The following is a 15,082-nucleotide window of genomic DNA, read 5'->3' as shown; positions in this document are numbered from 1 at the left end:
GAGGTTCAGTTTGCATCAGGGTCCGACTCCAAAAGCCCACTATACGCTTTGTTTCTGATGAGACAATGTCTGTTGCCTTCACCTGCTATCGGAAATTTCGAGTGTGTTGCGTTCAGATGTTTTGTTGTCGGAAAGAATGGGAATCATCACCAGATTTATTCTTGCTTAATTCTTGAGGAAGAGCCAAAATGAACTGAAAATATTTCATTTTGAATAAAATGTAGAGCCATATAAACATTGGCATTGCTATCTAGAAAGTCAGCTTACTGATGATTCTGGAATTTCGGACAAATACATGCTATTTTTGCTGTGTATAAAACATTCAATATGCTTCAAATGATTATTCATGTATGTAAATATGCTCTACTTTAACAAAAATAGAAGGCGATGTACTGTAGCTGTTGTGGAAAAAAACTAATAAAGAATACCAGTAAATACCATAAAGTCTATGGCACGCCCAACTGAGTTTCCCAGCAGTAAATACGACCCGAGAGGGCATTCGTGTCAGATTTCCGACTAGGAAACTCGTATTTGCGATAAAGGATTGGTAGTTTCTAGCCAAAGATGACGTTGCAAAAATATTTTTGTCTTGTTTTCCAGTACAAATATCTAATCATTCTTAAATCAAATGTACTCAAGAAGTAAAATGACATGATACTGTCTTGTTTACTGAAAAAAATGTATCGAAATCAAGTAATTAAAAACAAGAAAACATGTCTGCCAATGGGGTCAGAAAAATAAACTTGTCCCTTTAAATTAAGTTTATTTTTCTGACCCCATTGGCAGATATTTTTCTTGTTTTAAGCATAAATTAACTTCATTTTGATAAATCTTTCAGAAATCAAGACCTAATATTTTGCTTCTATATTTTGATTAAAACAATTCTGAGGTCAAAACAAGGAAAATAATCCATCTTTGAACTGGACTTAACCTTTTTATCTAGAAAACAAGAAAAAAAAAAGTGGCTGCCTTAAATTTAAGTACAATCAACTTGGATTTTTGAGTCATTTCAACTTAAATTACATTCAAATGACTTCAAAAAATGAGAATTGAATCTTGTATAACTTTTTTTTTTTTAAGTTGAAAAATGCTTAACTTATTTTGATAAATTAAAGCAATGTAAAAACATATTGTCATTACATTTTGATCATATCACTTTTTAAAATGAGGATTTCTTGAGCGTTGTGATTGGGTTCAGAGCCAAAATTATTTTTCCGACCTCATTGGCAGATATTTTTTTCTTGTTTTTAACAATAAACCATTTTTCAGTCCTAATATTTCAAGTCATTTTGCTTCTCATGTCTCTTGCTATAAGAATGTTTAGATATTTGTACTGGAAAACAAGACAGAAATAGGCCACTGATTATTTTTTGCAGCATGATGAGATCACATCGATACCGGACACAATGCGAGCCACTCACGCCAACCGCATCTGACCTTTCTGAAGAATGATGCCTGTGAAGGAAAAGCAAATTCTCAATTACACATTGCATGCACATGGACCCAACAATACAGCCGCCAAACGGGGCATAACGGGAATGTGGTTTGAACTCCTGGTTGAAATATGATGTGGAGTCTAGAGTAATTTTACATACTGCCGCAGTCGGTGTAAGAGAATATTGATTTATCACCTCTCCCTTAATTCCCCATTATCTAGTGTATAATTACCTTGTGGTGTCATGCACCTGTTTATGAAATCATTTGTCTTGCTACACTTCTGGAAAACCCTAGTTAAAGCTGTCGGTTCAAATCAACGCAACTTACATCAGTGGGGTTTTGCTGCACACTGCAAAAAAAAATGCATGGGTTTTTTGTCTTGTTTTCCAGTACAAAAATATTTAAACATTCTTAAATCAAGATACATTCACTGGAGATGCAAAATGACTTCAGATATATTAGACAAAGGCCAAATGAGCATATCCGGATCATTTCCATAATGATCAACGCAATCTAGCGTCTGTTTTATGGGCGGTAAATAATGGTGCAAACACCAGTAAATTGCAAAGCTTAGTAAATCACCTTGCATGATTCATTTAAACACTCTTCTCCCATAAATTCAGCGTCTGAAAGGGAAACTCCTACAAATGCATGTGCAATAAGGTCAGCCGCAGGAATAACCCTGTCCAGCGCTCATTTTTCACTGCGTGTCTTTAGTAAATCCTGATAGTGGTTTTTTTAACGCCAAAAAAGGGTTTGTGCTGACGCAAGCTGTTAGTAAATCTGACCCAGATAGTCTTATTTTCTGAAAATGTTATAAAAATGCTTTATGCTAAAAACCAAACAGTTGATGGCTTCCATAGTATGGAAAAAAAAAAAAATACTATGGAAGTCAATGGCTGCGTCAACTGTTCGGTTTCCCATATTCTTCAAAAATTCTTCTTTTGTGTTCAGCAGAAGAAAGAAACTCATACAGGTTTGGAATAACTTGAGGGTAAGTATAAATGATGACAGAATTTTCATTTTTGGGTGAACTATCCCTTTAAGGCAGATTAAAAAAAATGTATCCGATAAGAAGAGATGCGCATAAATTACTATGGAAGCTTGTTTCCGCCACAAAAAAAAAAAAAAAAAAAGATAATTGCGACTTTTTATCTCACAATTGCGAGTTTACATCTCGCAATTCTGACTTTATTTCTCAGAATTGCGAGATATAAAGTCAGAATTGCGTGAAATAAAGTCAGAATTCTGAGATATAAAGTCAGAATTGCGTGAAATAAAGTCACAATTGCGTGAAATAAAGTCAGAATTCTGAGATATAAAGTCGCAATTGCGTCTTATAAAGTCAGAATTCTGACTTTTTTTCTCGCAATTGCGACTTTATATCACGCAATTCTGACTTTATATCTCAGAATTCTGACTTTATTTCACGCAATTGTGACTTTATTTCACGCAATTCTGACTTTATATCTCAGAATTCTGACTTTATTTCACGCAATTCTGACTTTATATCTCAGAATTCTGACTTTATATCACGCAACTGGGAGATATAAAGTCAGAATTGCGAGATGTAAACTCGCAATTGTGAGATAAAAAGTCGCAACTATCTTTTAAAATGTTTTATTCAGTGGCGGAAACAAGCTTCCATAAATTACAAATGTAAACACATTTATAAAATAAATCCCTCGATGCGGAAAACAAAAACTCACGTGACTTCGCCTCAACAGTGGATGTGATTGGATAACTGGACTAACTAGGGGACCAATCACATTGCAGCTTCTCAAATGTTGTTTTTTTAAAGTCAAAGACTGTCATCAGAATGATTTGGTATAATTTCCCTCCGCAAGCGTCTCACACGAGTGTGTTCCCAAACCCCAGCATCCGAACACAAGAAAACATGACAGCATGATTTATTAGTTGACAGAGAAGCCGGGTCAAGTGTTACGTATTGTACTAGTCTGCATTTATTTCTGCTAATTCCCACATTTTTAAAATGAATCAATCATTTTGAGAGATGAAATGCAAGACAGAAAACCATTAATAGGATATTATTTTCCTATTCCTATCATATTATTTATGTTATGGCATGCAAATGTATTTATTTACAGACTCCCCATTAGAAACAATAGATAGAAGAAAGAATTTTAGCACAAAAAAAGAATAACCTTTAATGGAGAACAGCTCTCATGAACGCCATTTTTTACTCAGATGTCCATCGGTGTTACTGAAATCAGTCTTACACACACACACACACACGTCATTATTCATTATTGTTTATTCAATATTAGATGCTGCCGCTTTACATTCAGCACAAAATCTGCAGTAAATGTAGACGTGTGTATTAAATTGTGGCTTGGAGATCTTGGCGATCACACATATTTCTTCCACGCGAAATCCAAACATGGTACAACTGTTGGTCAGCCTTCGGCCTGGCAGCTAATGTGATACGTTTCTGAAGCCTGAAACGCCGCAAAGAAAGCTGGGCACTTTAAATCATCCATCATTAAGGGCGAGAAAAGGGCTGTTTTAGATCTGAATGTTTTCAGCGGTCTTGTGTGATTATTCGCACCCCTGGGTTTGGGTTAGCGTGACGTGAGGCTTGAAATGGAAGCTAGTGCTCCTTGTCAAAGAAAACATAAAACATAATCGCTCGTGAGATATTTCCATTATCACATGAAGCTCTCACGCAATCAATCAAGTTGAGTACACATTAAACTGGCTACCGTGTGACATCTTAATAACATGATTCGCTTCGGATAATGACAGCTTACCTGGCCTGTTAGCTTAGCCTGTAGCGTTTGTGAGCTAATATAATCTCTTTTTTTTCCATGAGAAAATCATCTTTATTTATCCACCAGGACGGGTGCAATTGCATTGAACATGCTAAATACGTTTTTTAAAGCAGCCTGAGGTAGTTTGTTGGTTTGCTAACCTTTCAACGCAGTCTGTTTTGATTATTTAATTAGCACTTGTCGCACTGGGAGAACAAAAATTAGAATGATTAATACAAACGTTGTAGAATAGCGCTTAAGTACGCGAATTGGGACGCTATTATAATTTTGAAGCATTTCAAAATAGCATAGGAGCGCAGTGGCGGATGTTTTTGTTTTGTTTGGTCTGTGATCTTGCAGTCTACGGAAGATCTTCTTACATGATCATCTATAAGATGGTTAGAGAGCCACGATTCTGCTTAAATTGAGAATCATGATTCAAATGGAGATTTCGATTCTTCTACGATTCTGAACTGACAACAAAAATGGTCATTTACTGGAGGTTCTGACAAAATGTTAATTGCTGCAGTTAATTTAAAAATGTTTAATTGATCTGATGGAATTTTTTTTTATGCACCGGGTTTAGTGAATGATTCAATGACTCACTCATTAATACTTGTTTCATTACTGGGTGAATCAGCGTTTTTGAACGAATCTCTTGAATGAATGAATGATTCAATGACTCACTCATAAAAATTTCACTTGTTTCATTACTGGATGAATCAGCGTTTTTTAACAAATCTCTTGAATGAATGATTCAATGATTCACTCATTAATACTTGTTTCATTACTGTATGAATCAGCGTTTTTGAATGAATCTCTTGAATTAATTAATGATTCAATGACTCACTCATAAAAATTTCACTTGTTTCATTACTGGATGAATCAGTGTTTTTGAATGAATCTCTTGAATGAATGAATGATTCAATGACTCACTCATAAAAAATTTCACTTGTTTCATTACTGGGTGAATCAGCGTTTTTGAATGAATCTCTTGAATGAATGATTCAATGGCTCACTCATAAATATTTCACTTGTTTCACTACAGGATGAATCATCGTTTTTGAACGAATCTCTTGAATGAATGAATGATTCAATGACTCACTCATAAAAATTTCACTTGTTTCATTACTGGGTGAATCAGCGTTTTTGAACGAATCTCTTGAATGAATGAATGAATGATTCAATGACTCACTCATAAAAATTTCACTTGTTTCATTACTGGGTGAATCAGCATTTTTGAAGAATCTCTTGAATGAATGATTCAATGACTCACTCATTAATGTTTCATTACTGGTTGAATCAGCATTTTTGAACGAATCTCTTGAATGAATGATTCAATGGCTCACTCATAAATATTTCACTTGTTTCACTACAGGATGAATCATCGTTTTTGAATGAATCTCTTGAATGAATGAATGATTCAATGACTCACTCATAAAAATTTCACTTGTTTCATTACTGGGTGAATCAGCGTTTTTGAACAAATCTCCCGAATGAATGAATGATTCAATGACTCACTCATAAAAATTTGACTTGTTTCATTACTGGGTGAATCAGCGTTTTTGAACAAATCTCTTGAATGAATGAATGATTCAATGACTCACTCATAAAAATTTCACTTGTTTCATTACTGGATGAATCAGCGTTTTTGAATGAATCTCTTGAATGAATGATTCAATGACTCACTCATTAATACTTGTTTCATTACTGGATGAATCAGCATTTTTGAACGATTCTCTTGAATGAATGAATGAATGAATGATTCAGTGACTCACTCATAAAAATTTCACTTGTTTCATTACTGGGTGAATCAGTGTTTTTGAAGAATCTCTTGAATGAATGATTCAATGGCTCACTCATTAATGTTTCATTACTGGTTGAATCAGCATTTTTGAACGAATCTCTTGCATGAATGATTCAATGGCTCACTCATAAATATTTCACTTGTTTCACTACAGGATGAATCATCGTTTTTGAACGAATCTCTTGAATGAATGAATGATTCAATGACTCACTCATTAATACTTGTTTCATTACTGGATGAATCAGCATTTTTGAACGATTCTCTTGAATGAATGAAAGACTGAATGATTCAATGACTCACTCATAAAAATTTCACTTGTTTCGTTACTGGGTGAATCATCGTTTTTGAACGAATCTCTTGAATGAATGAATGAATGATTCAATGACATTAATTTGTACGTCACTTGTCGCCACCTACTGGTGTAACGATGTAATTATACAACCGTTATTTGAAGTGCCAATTTACTTGATTTTACTTGATCGCGACCATAGACATCAGTGTTTCTATCCGAACTATAATCTTTTATCCCTTCTGTGATAATATGAATATTCGTAACACAGAAATAATAAAACTGTGTGGTTGAAAAGACTGTTTGTGGAGCCGTTTCATACCTAAACATGACAACTGTTCTGGTGTGATTTTGTTTAATAAAAACAGGTGTAAAATCACGTAGATGTATGAATCAAGATTGCAATCTTTTAACGATTAATCGTACAGCTCTAAGTCTGGTGTTTGCTGAGATGGAAAAGACAACCATTAACATTTTATGAATGTGTGTGTGTGTGTGTGTGTGTGTATTCTAGGACTCATCTTCAAGCAGACGCTGTGTAAACATGACCTCATCGTCAATGTGGATGTCAATGGCATTCTCAGACCTGTTAATAAAGATGTGTTTTTCAAATGCTAGCATTTCATTTTCCACATTAGACTGGTTTTAAATTCGCCATATGCAAAATGAGCTCAGTTCTCAATTTAAACTCAAACAGAGCTGGCTGATGGATTATAAACAATTATTCCACGTTGACTTGTGAAAGTCATTAGGTGCTGTTTTCTGGGCTGATGAGTGACAGATGACTGGAAAAGCTGGTGTGGAAACAGAAATCCACATTTACTATGAAAACTATGGGTACGTGGCATATGACTGAGGAAGATTTGACCTGCTGTGATCGAATGGGTCACTAAAATGTGTGTGTGAAAAACGTACGTGTATAAACACGGTGTTCTAGAATACCTGGAGAAATTACGCTATTATTTCTGACTTTCTGAGCCACAAACGTCATGTGACTAATGACTCTGGAAACACTGGAAAATCATCATTTAATTACATTTTCAAAACAATTAAGCAAAAACAACTTGCCAAGCTCAAAATATCAAAATAAAAATGCAAACGGTTTTACTTTGAGCTTGAATGACCATCAATGGGACTTTGCTAATTAGCCAAATACCTTAGCATAAACACATAGTTAATGAAGTACATGCTAATTAAGGATAATGTGGTGAATCTGACATCCGTATTGTTCCATTTCTTGCTCTTCCAACAATACATTGTTCATGTAATTAAAAAAAAAAAGTAACTACTTGTTCAAGAACGTTCAGAGAACATTCAAAAGTAGCATTCTTATAATGTTCCCTTAACATTCCAATAAACAAGAAATAACTGGACGTTTTGAATGTTCAGATAACATTCAGAAAAATTGTTTCATAACTTAAAGGGGACATATCATGCTAAATCCACTTTTTTTAGCCCTTAAATGCATTTTGTTGTATATTTGGAGTGTTTAGAAGTACAGAAAAGTTGAAATTATTCTCTTCAGGTGCTTCGTTGATATCTTTATATTCTGTTTTGGCCTTATTTTTCAACCTGTTCCGATTTTTCTGTTATCTATGACGTTTTGTGAACTATTACGTCACAGTATTTGCAGCGGAACTGCCAAACAAGGACATTGACTTCCAGCTCAACACTTCGAGCAATCTGCCATTATTATTTCTCGCTGCAATTTTGTAGTCCAAGCTAAAAGATGCAGAAGTTACGAGAGGGTAAGTTAAAATGTTCGGTTGTTGGATGTAGTAACCCACACGCTTCATTACACCGTCTAATGTAGATGAACTGCTGCGCTTGTGACAGGGCGCATGTTTAACTGAAAGAACGAGCAGAGAGAGAGAGTCCCGGTCGTGTGCGCACGCACTCAGGCGAAAATGTAAACAAGACACCGTCTCCAAACTAGACGCTGTCTTGCTCTCTCTCCCTCGCACATATTAATCAAAATAAATCGAGACGGCGGTAAAAGGTCGGAAGACCAAAGTTTCATGTGTAAATACAGTAACACACCATTGCGATACATCCATATGAAGACGTTGTTCTGCAGGTTCGTCGTCTTCATTTTCATCTCGCTCCGGCTCCGACTCTGGCTCGAACATGTAAGGCTGGCTGGACAAGTCTTCCGTTGTTGACATTTTGTTAATAACGTGTGAATAAAAAGTTTATTAAAAAAAAAAGTAGATAATCGTATCTCTGCTATCAAACTACAAAAATGGCCGAACAGGGTGGAGTTGAACCGAGTGTCACCTGGAGAGAGGGCGGGGTATGAAGTGTCTCATTTGTATTTAAAGAGACCGCACCAAAACGAGTTGCTCTCAGACGCACATCAGAAAAGGGGTAGAAAAGGGGCCTGTGGAGCTATAATAATGAGGAATTCAGACCCAAGCATTGCAGTTCTGCTTTATATAGACTACAAATGTATGATTTATATGTTAAAAGGAACGATTTAAAAGCATGATATGTCTCCTTTAATGGGAGCTGAATAATTATGCCAAACCATAGTATTCTATACTGTGTATTCAGCCAGAAAACTCTAGATGGCGCAGACTGACAGGTTCTCAAAGCAATCACGTGGCTCGAGCTGATTGGACTGATTCTGCAGCCAATGAGCTCGCTGCTTAACTTTTAAATAGTTTGATCCTGTGTTTGCACAGGTTTAATCAGAAACCCTCCACCTCCCCCAGCTCCACCTACTGTATATAGACCCTCTGAGAGATGTCATGACTGAAATATACACTGATGAGCCAAAACATTAAGACCAATCACAGGGGAAGAGAATATCGATGATTATCACCAAACAAGGCCACATATTAAGGTCTGGGTAGATCAGATGGTGAGCAAACACTTAGTTCATAATCAATGTGTTGGATGCCGGAGAAATGGACAGGAATAAAGATCTGAGCGACTTTGAGAAGGAACAGATTGTTATGGCAAGGCGAATGGGTCAGAGTATCAGTGTAATTATACCGATAAATATTACCTTAAAATATAATGAACAACTAATGCAGGTTTGGACTTTTTCTTGCCATTTTATTTTATTGATAGTTGAACAGAAAATGTATTTGCATTCAAATGCGACTTTATAAGCTTTCCTGTTGAGCTTTGAGAAATGTAGCTTTCCTGTAGCTCAAACAGAGCATTGGCGCTTGCAACGGGTTCGATTCCCAGGGAAAGCAAGAACTGATAAGAATTTAAAATTTGTACCTTGAAATGCAATGCAAGTCGCTTTGGATAAAAGCGTCTGTCTAATGCATAAATGTTATAATTTTGTTAACAGACTTGAATGAGAGTGGACTGCATATTTTTTGTTCTGCTCGAATGTTCTCACTCGTTTTCGCTGAATTTATTTGCTTTTGGTCAAAATCTGTCAATGGGACGTGGCTGAAGACGGTAGAAATTTTCTGTTGACCAGATGAGGCCCACAGCGGCCTGACCATCCAGTGCTTTCCCGTCAACCAAAGTAAAACTCATCGGTTGCACTTACGGGAACTTGATTGAATCCCGCTATAAATTGTCGGGCAGGAAGAAATGAGGACAGTTCGGTTAATAGTGGAGTTGTGCAGTTCTCCCTCGATGCTAAAGACAATAAACTTCAATTGCGTTTAGCATAATTAGATCTGGAAACCATGCAATTACAAACACATCTCCAGGGCTGAATCACTAGACTATTAAGGGGAGCAATTCTAGGAAAATATAATTCAGTAGTTTTAGAGACCACAACTAGATAATTTTTTTTTTTTCTCAGAAACACGTTGTAAAACAGAATATCCTGTAAGTTAATGTGGGAAAGCAAGATTGTTTGCATCCCACAACAAAGATGCATGTGTCAGTGTGCAGATGATGCAGTTCTCAACGCTACCAGTTGATGTCGCTGCAGCGCATCAGATCGTGGGCAACTCCCGTTGGGAATTTTCCACTGGAAAGGTAGGCTATTTGTTGTTTTTCAATTAAGTTTTTGTGCACGTAATTGCAGAGCCATTGCTCCCAGTAAATGCTGTTCATTTTCTGTATATTAGACACCAAACACGACTAAAAGCCCACCAATATTCCAATGAGAAACATAGCAGGCACGTGTAAGCAGAGCTGGATCATCCCAGAATGCATTATGCCACACACGGTTTCTGGAAACGCGGGGAAATTAAACATTTTGGAGAAATAATAAAAGTCCAGTATTGCAGATAAACCTTAGACAACCAGCCTGGGGTATTGCTTATGTTTTCTTACCTCAATCCAGTATAACATGTTATGCTTGTAAAGTGTTCCCATATCAAGATTGATGTGATGTGCAGATGTGGTACCTTGATATAAATCACAGAATGATAGTAGCCTAACATAAAAATAAAATAAAAAAACAGCTGTACAATGGTAACCAGTAGAGGGCATAGTCAATATTTACAGAAAATGTCAGATTGTACAATTCTGGCTAGCTCAAAATGAGTTAGTCACTTTGATATTAAACAAACCAACATGCACACAAATGACCACACACAATGATTTAAACAGCATTTACAATAGTATATTAAGTTCCCAGGTGAATAACATTCAGGGCTCCATTTTTGATGAATTTACATGACATTTATTACCTTTCCAGACATTTATGAGTACTAAACAATGACTTTTAAAAATCCTTTTGATAGCCTACAGATTAATGGCGCAAGTCATAGTTAGGCTACAACAAAATAAACTAATTGCATGCACAAAATAGCATTGAAATATAGCATTAAAAAAGCAAAACATGCACATTCTTTGTTCATTTTCTAGAAGTAGAATATAAAAACCTTGCTGTATTTTTATGTAGTGTTAATAACATACTAGTGTAGTTACTAGTTACTCTACACAAAAGCAGCAATATCTAGCTGATGAATATTTATGAGTAGTTCATAGCTACAAAATATAGGCCTATATAACATTTGTTCACACTGTTAAGCGCCCTTTAATAAACTGGTGAAACATGTTCACCAGTGACCATCATTGAGACTAGTGGCAATATCACTGTCCGCCAGCAGGTGGCGCAGTCTCCTCAGTAACCTGAACCTCATGCACATTGTGGTTATAACTTGTATGGATCGGCATGCTCTTTTTCACATTACGCCTGTGTCTCTGTCGTGTCAGATTTTTGCAGGGCCAGAGACGGATTACATTCAGGCCAAATGACACACCAAACACACTGAAACACGGCCAGCTTTCCCAAGCGCTCGCCAACTGCTGCCCCGGGTCGGTGGCAAACACCTGCACATCATTACTCATTAGATTTGTTAACCATCGGCTCGGATTGCACGAAAGAGAACCCGAGGAACCGCTGATTGCTCGTGCAAACGGTCACATCTCCTCCAATCGAGCTGTGTTTCACTGACGAGAACAACCAGCTTCACACGCAGACAGAGGCTTCAAAGTGCTGGCTATTAAAGCAGGCCTTTGCGTGAGGAATCTTTTGTTTCAATCCGCTTTTAATAAGATAAGACAAGCTTCCGTGATGACGAGCCGTTGAAAAGACACTCGAGATCTAATGAAAGAAACAAAGCAAAGGAAAGGGTGAAATAGGAAAACAAAGAGGTTATTATCATAAGGAAATAAGCTATGTGCACTTAAAGGAGCAGTTCACACAAAAATGGAAAATGAAATTAAAAGTCATCATTTAGGTTACTCACCCTCATGTTGTTGCAAACCTGTGAAACGCAACATTTCATACAATGCAAGGGCTGTTAAAAAAAAGCAGTAATTTGGAAATTGACCATTGCTCTCAAATCTCATTTGCACATATGCATAGTCAAGTTATTGAAGTTATCAATTACAAGGCACAAAAAACCCCGAACCATCTCAAGTCTAATTTGCGCAGATGTTTAGCTCAAATGTGGTGCGTTAAGACCAAAATGTAATTGTTTGTTGAAAACCTTCCCTTTAAGTGTAGCTCTCAAATTTTAATCGTTTGGTTAAAAAACTATATGCAAGATGCCACAGAACCGCTAAAGGGTTGTAGAGGGAAAATTATATTCAAGTGCTTTCATGTTCGCTCACAAAAGTTTCTCGCAACGCTTTTAGTTGGAAAGCGTAAACATTTTAAGAACATCCAAATTGTTCAGCAGAACACGGAAGCTTTGTGCACAAATGCAAAGTTTCTTGGGAGAAACGCAACATTTTGCTATAGCAAATAGAGTATTTTTTGGAAATTTTCGTTGTAAAGCACAAAAGTTTTGTGAGCAAATGCAGTGTTTTTCAGAGGAATGCAAGACTTTTGCCAGCAAACTCAAACTTTCTTGGGAGAACATGAAAGATTTGTGAGCGAACTCGGCATTTTCAGAGGAACGCAAAAGGTTTGCAAGTGAACGCAGCGTTTTTTTGTCGGAAAGCGCAAAAGTTTTGTCAGCAAATGCAAAGTTTCTTGGGAGAAACACAGTTTTGCAAGCAAATGCAGCGTTTTTTCGGAAGAATGCAAAAGGTTTGCAAGCGAACGCAACGTTTTTTTGTCGGAAAACGCAAAAGTTTTGTCAGCAAATGCAAAGTTTCTTGGGAGAAACACAGTTTTGCAAGCAAATGCAGCGTTTTTTCGGAAGAATGCAAAAGATTTGCGAGCGAACGTGGCGTTTTTTTTGTTGGAAAGCACAAACGTTTTGTCAGCAAATGCAAAGTTTCTCAGCAGAACGATGAATTTTTGCGAACAAATGTGAAGTTTCTTGGGGGAACTCAAATGTTTTACAAGCAAACGCAAATATTTTTGTTGGAAAGCGCAAAAGGTTTGCCAGCAAACTCAAACTTTCTTATGGGGAACGTGAAAGATTTGAAAAGCCTTTTCTGTTGTTGTTGGAAAGCGCAAAACGTTTTGTGAGCAAATGCAGCGTGTTTCGGAGGAATGCAAAAGTTTTGCCAGAAAACTCAAAACTTTCTTGGAGGAACATGAAAGATTTGTGAGCGAACTCTGCATTTTCAGAGGAACGCAAAAGGTTTGCAAAGCGAACGCAACGTTTTTTTGTCGGAAAACGCTAAAGTTTTGTCAGCAAATGCAGTTTTTTGAGGAGAAACGGACTGTTTTTTGAGCTAATGCAAAGGATTTATAGGATCACAAAAGTTTTGCAAGTGGATGCAACGTTTTTTTGTTGTTGTAAACCTCAAAAGTTTCTCAGCAGAACGAGGAAGTTTTGCGAACAAATGCGAAGTTTCTTGGGGGAACTCAAATGTTTTACAAGCGAAGGCAAATATTTTTGTTGGAAAGCGCAAAAGGTTTGCCAGCAAACTCACACTTTCTTATGGGGAACGTGAAAGATTTGTGAGGGAACGCAGCCTTTTTTGTTGTTGTTGGAAAGCACAAAGTTTTGTGAGCAAATGCAGCGTTTTTCAGAAGGTTTGCCAGCAAACACAAAGGTTTTGCGAGCGAATGCAAAGTTTCTTGTGAGAAACAAAGTTTTGTGAGCGAATGCAAAAGCTGTGAAATACAATCTCCCCGTCACTGTGTTGCGTAACATGCAGACGTACCGAATCACTTCATATTTGAACATCTGCGTGAATGAGATTTGACAGCAGCTGTGGAATACTCAATAAATAATGACTTCAATTTGGGTCTGTTCCTCATATACATATGACTTCAGAAGATGTGGAGAGTCACATGGGCCAATCAGGATGCAAAAGAGGATTCATCTAACACGACTTAACCCTGTCACTTCCAGACAGAGCCTCAGTCTTTTCCTCTGATTGCGTAGAAAACCCTCCCGTAATCCTGCCGTCATGGCCTGAAGAATAAACTCCGAGGTGTTTTAACAGTAATATATCCAGCGCTCACCTCCATCCGTGCGATGTGTGTTTTGGATCAGCGGTGAGAGTGTGTTTGTCATTACTCCGGCACAATGAAACACAGATGTTGCATCTAAACTGGATGAGCGGTCGTGTGATAAAAGCAGAAACTTGACATTTAGAGGAGAAATAAAGTGTGAAAGGAGGATGTTTTCCAGATCTGTCAGTGGGCCAAAAGAAGAAGAAATATAAATGTAAAACTATTAAACAACAAGGGGAGATCTAACCTTTTATATTGTATGACATGAAGCAAATGCTAAAAGACAATATTAATAGGCTATTCTGCATTTTACCAATCAGAATTCAGTGGAAACAAATCATAGCGTATCATTTATCCTTGTAGTTTCTGGTTAAGTAATGCTTTGGATCCCAGGTCAGAACACAAACACAGTTTAAGCATTAACAGTCTGATCCGGTCACATGACCTGGCCTGATGACATCATCTCCTGTTGGTCACACTGGGCTAATGTAATAAGGCCCGTCTGTGAGTGTGTTTCTGGGTCATCAGGGCTGATCCTCCGAACACGAGAGACACGAGCAGGTAACAGAGTTGCAGCGGGACAGACGGCCTCGGTGAACTCGAGCTGTGGAAGTGTGTGTGTTTATGAGGAGCTGGAGTCAGAGTGTGTGTGTGTGTGTGTGTGTGTGTGTTTATGAGGAGCTGGAGTCAGAGTGACAATTGTGACTGCCAGATCTCTGAAGCTCCTCTGATTGATCACATTACAAAGAGCCTACACCTGTGTGTGTGTGTGTGTGTGTGTGTGTGTGTGTGTGTGTGTGTGTCATCCGCTGGAAACACAGGTCAACATGACACTGAAAAGATCATTAACATAGATGGAATCAATAAATAGATGTAAAAAAGTCAAAGTTTGGATCAGTAAATTCTTAGAAACTGGAACTCTCTCTCTCTCTCTCTCTCTCTCTCTCTATATATATATATAATGTATGTATATGTGTGCATATATA

General features: G+C 37.2%; 1 protein-coding gene across 1 annotated transcript in view; it reads left to right on the top strand.

The window, feature by feature from the left end:
* The window catches only part of avpr1aa (arginine vasopressin receptor 1Aa), a 675,329-nt gene that overhangs the window by 376,861 nt on the left and 283,386 nt on the right, over positions 1–15,082 (top strand). The window lies entirely within an intron of this gene.

This window comes from Squalius cephalus (genome assembly GCF_949319135.1).
Source record: "Squalius cephalus genome assembly, chromosome: 23".
NCBI classification, from domain to species: domain Eukaryota; kingdom Metazoa; phylum Chordata; class Actinopteri; order Cypriniformes; family Leuciscidae; genus Squalius; species Squalius cephalus.
Note: the sequence above shows the minus strand (reverse complement) of the source record. Positions and strands in the feature narration are given on the sequence as shown.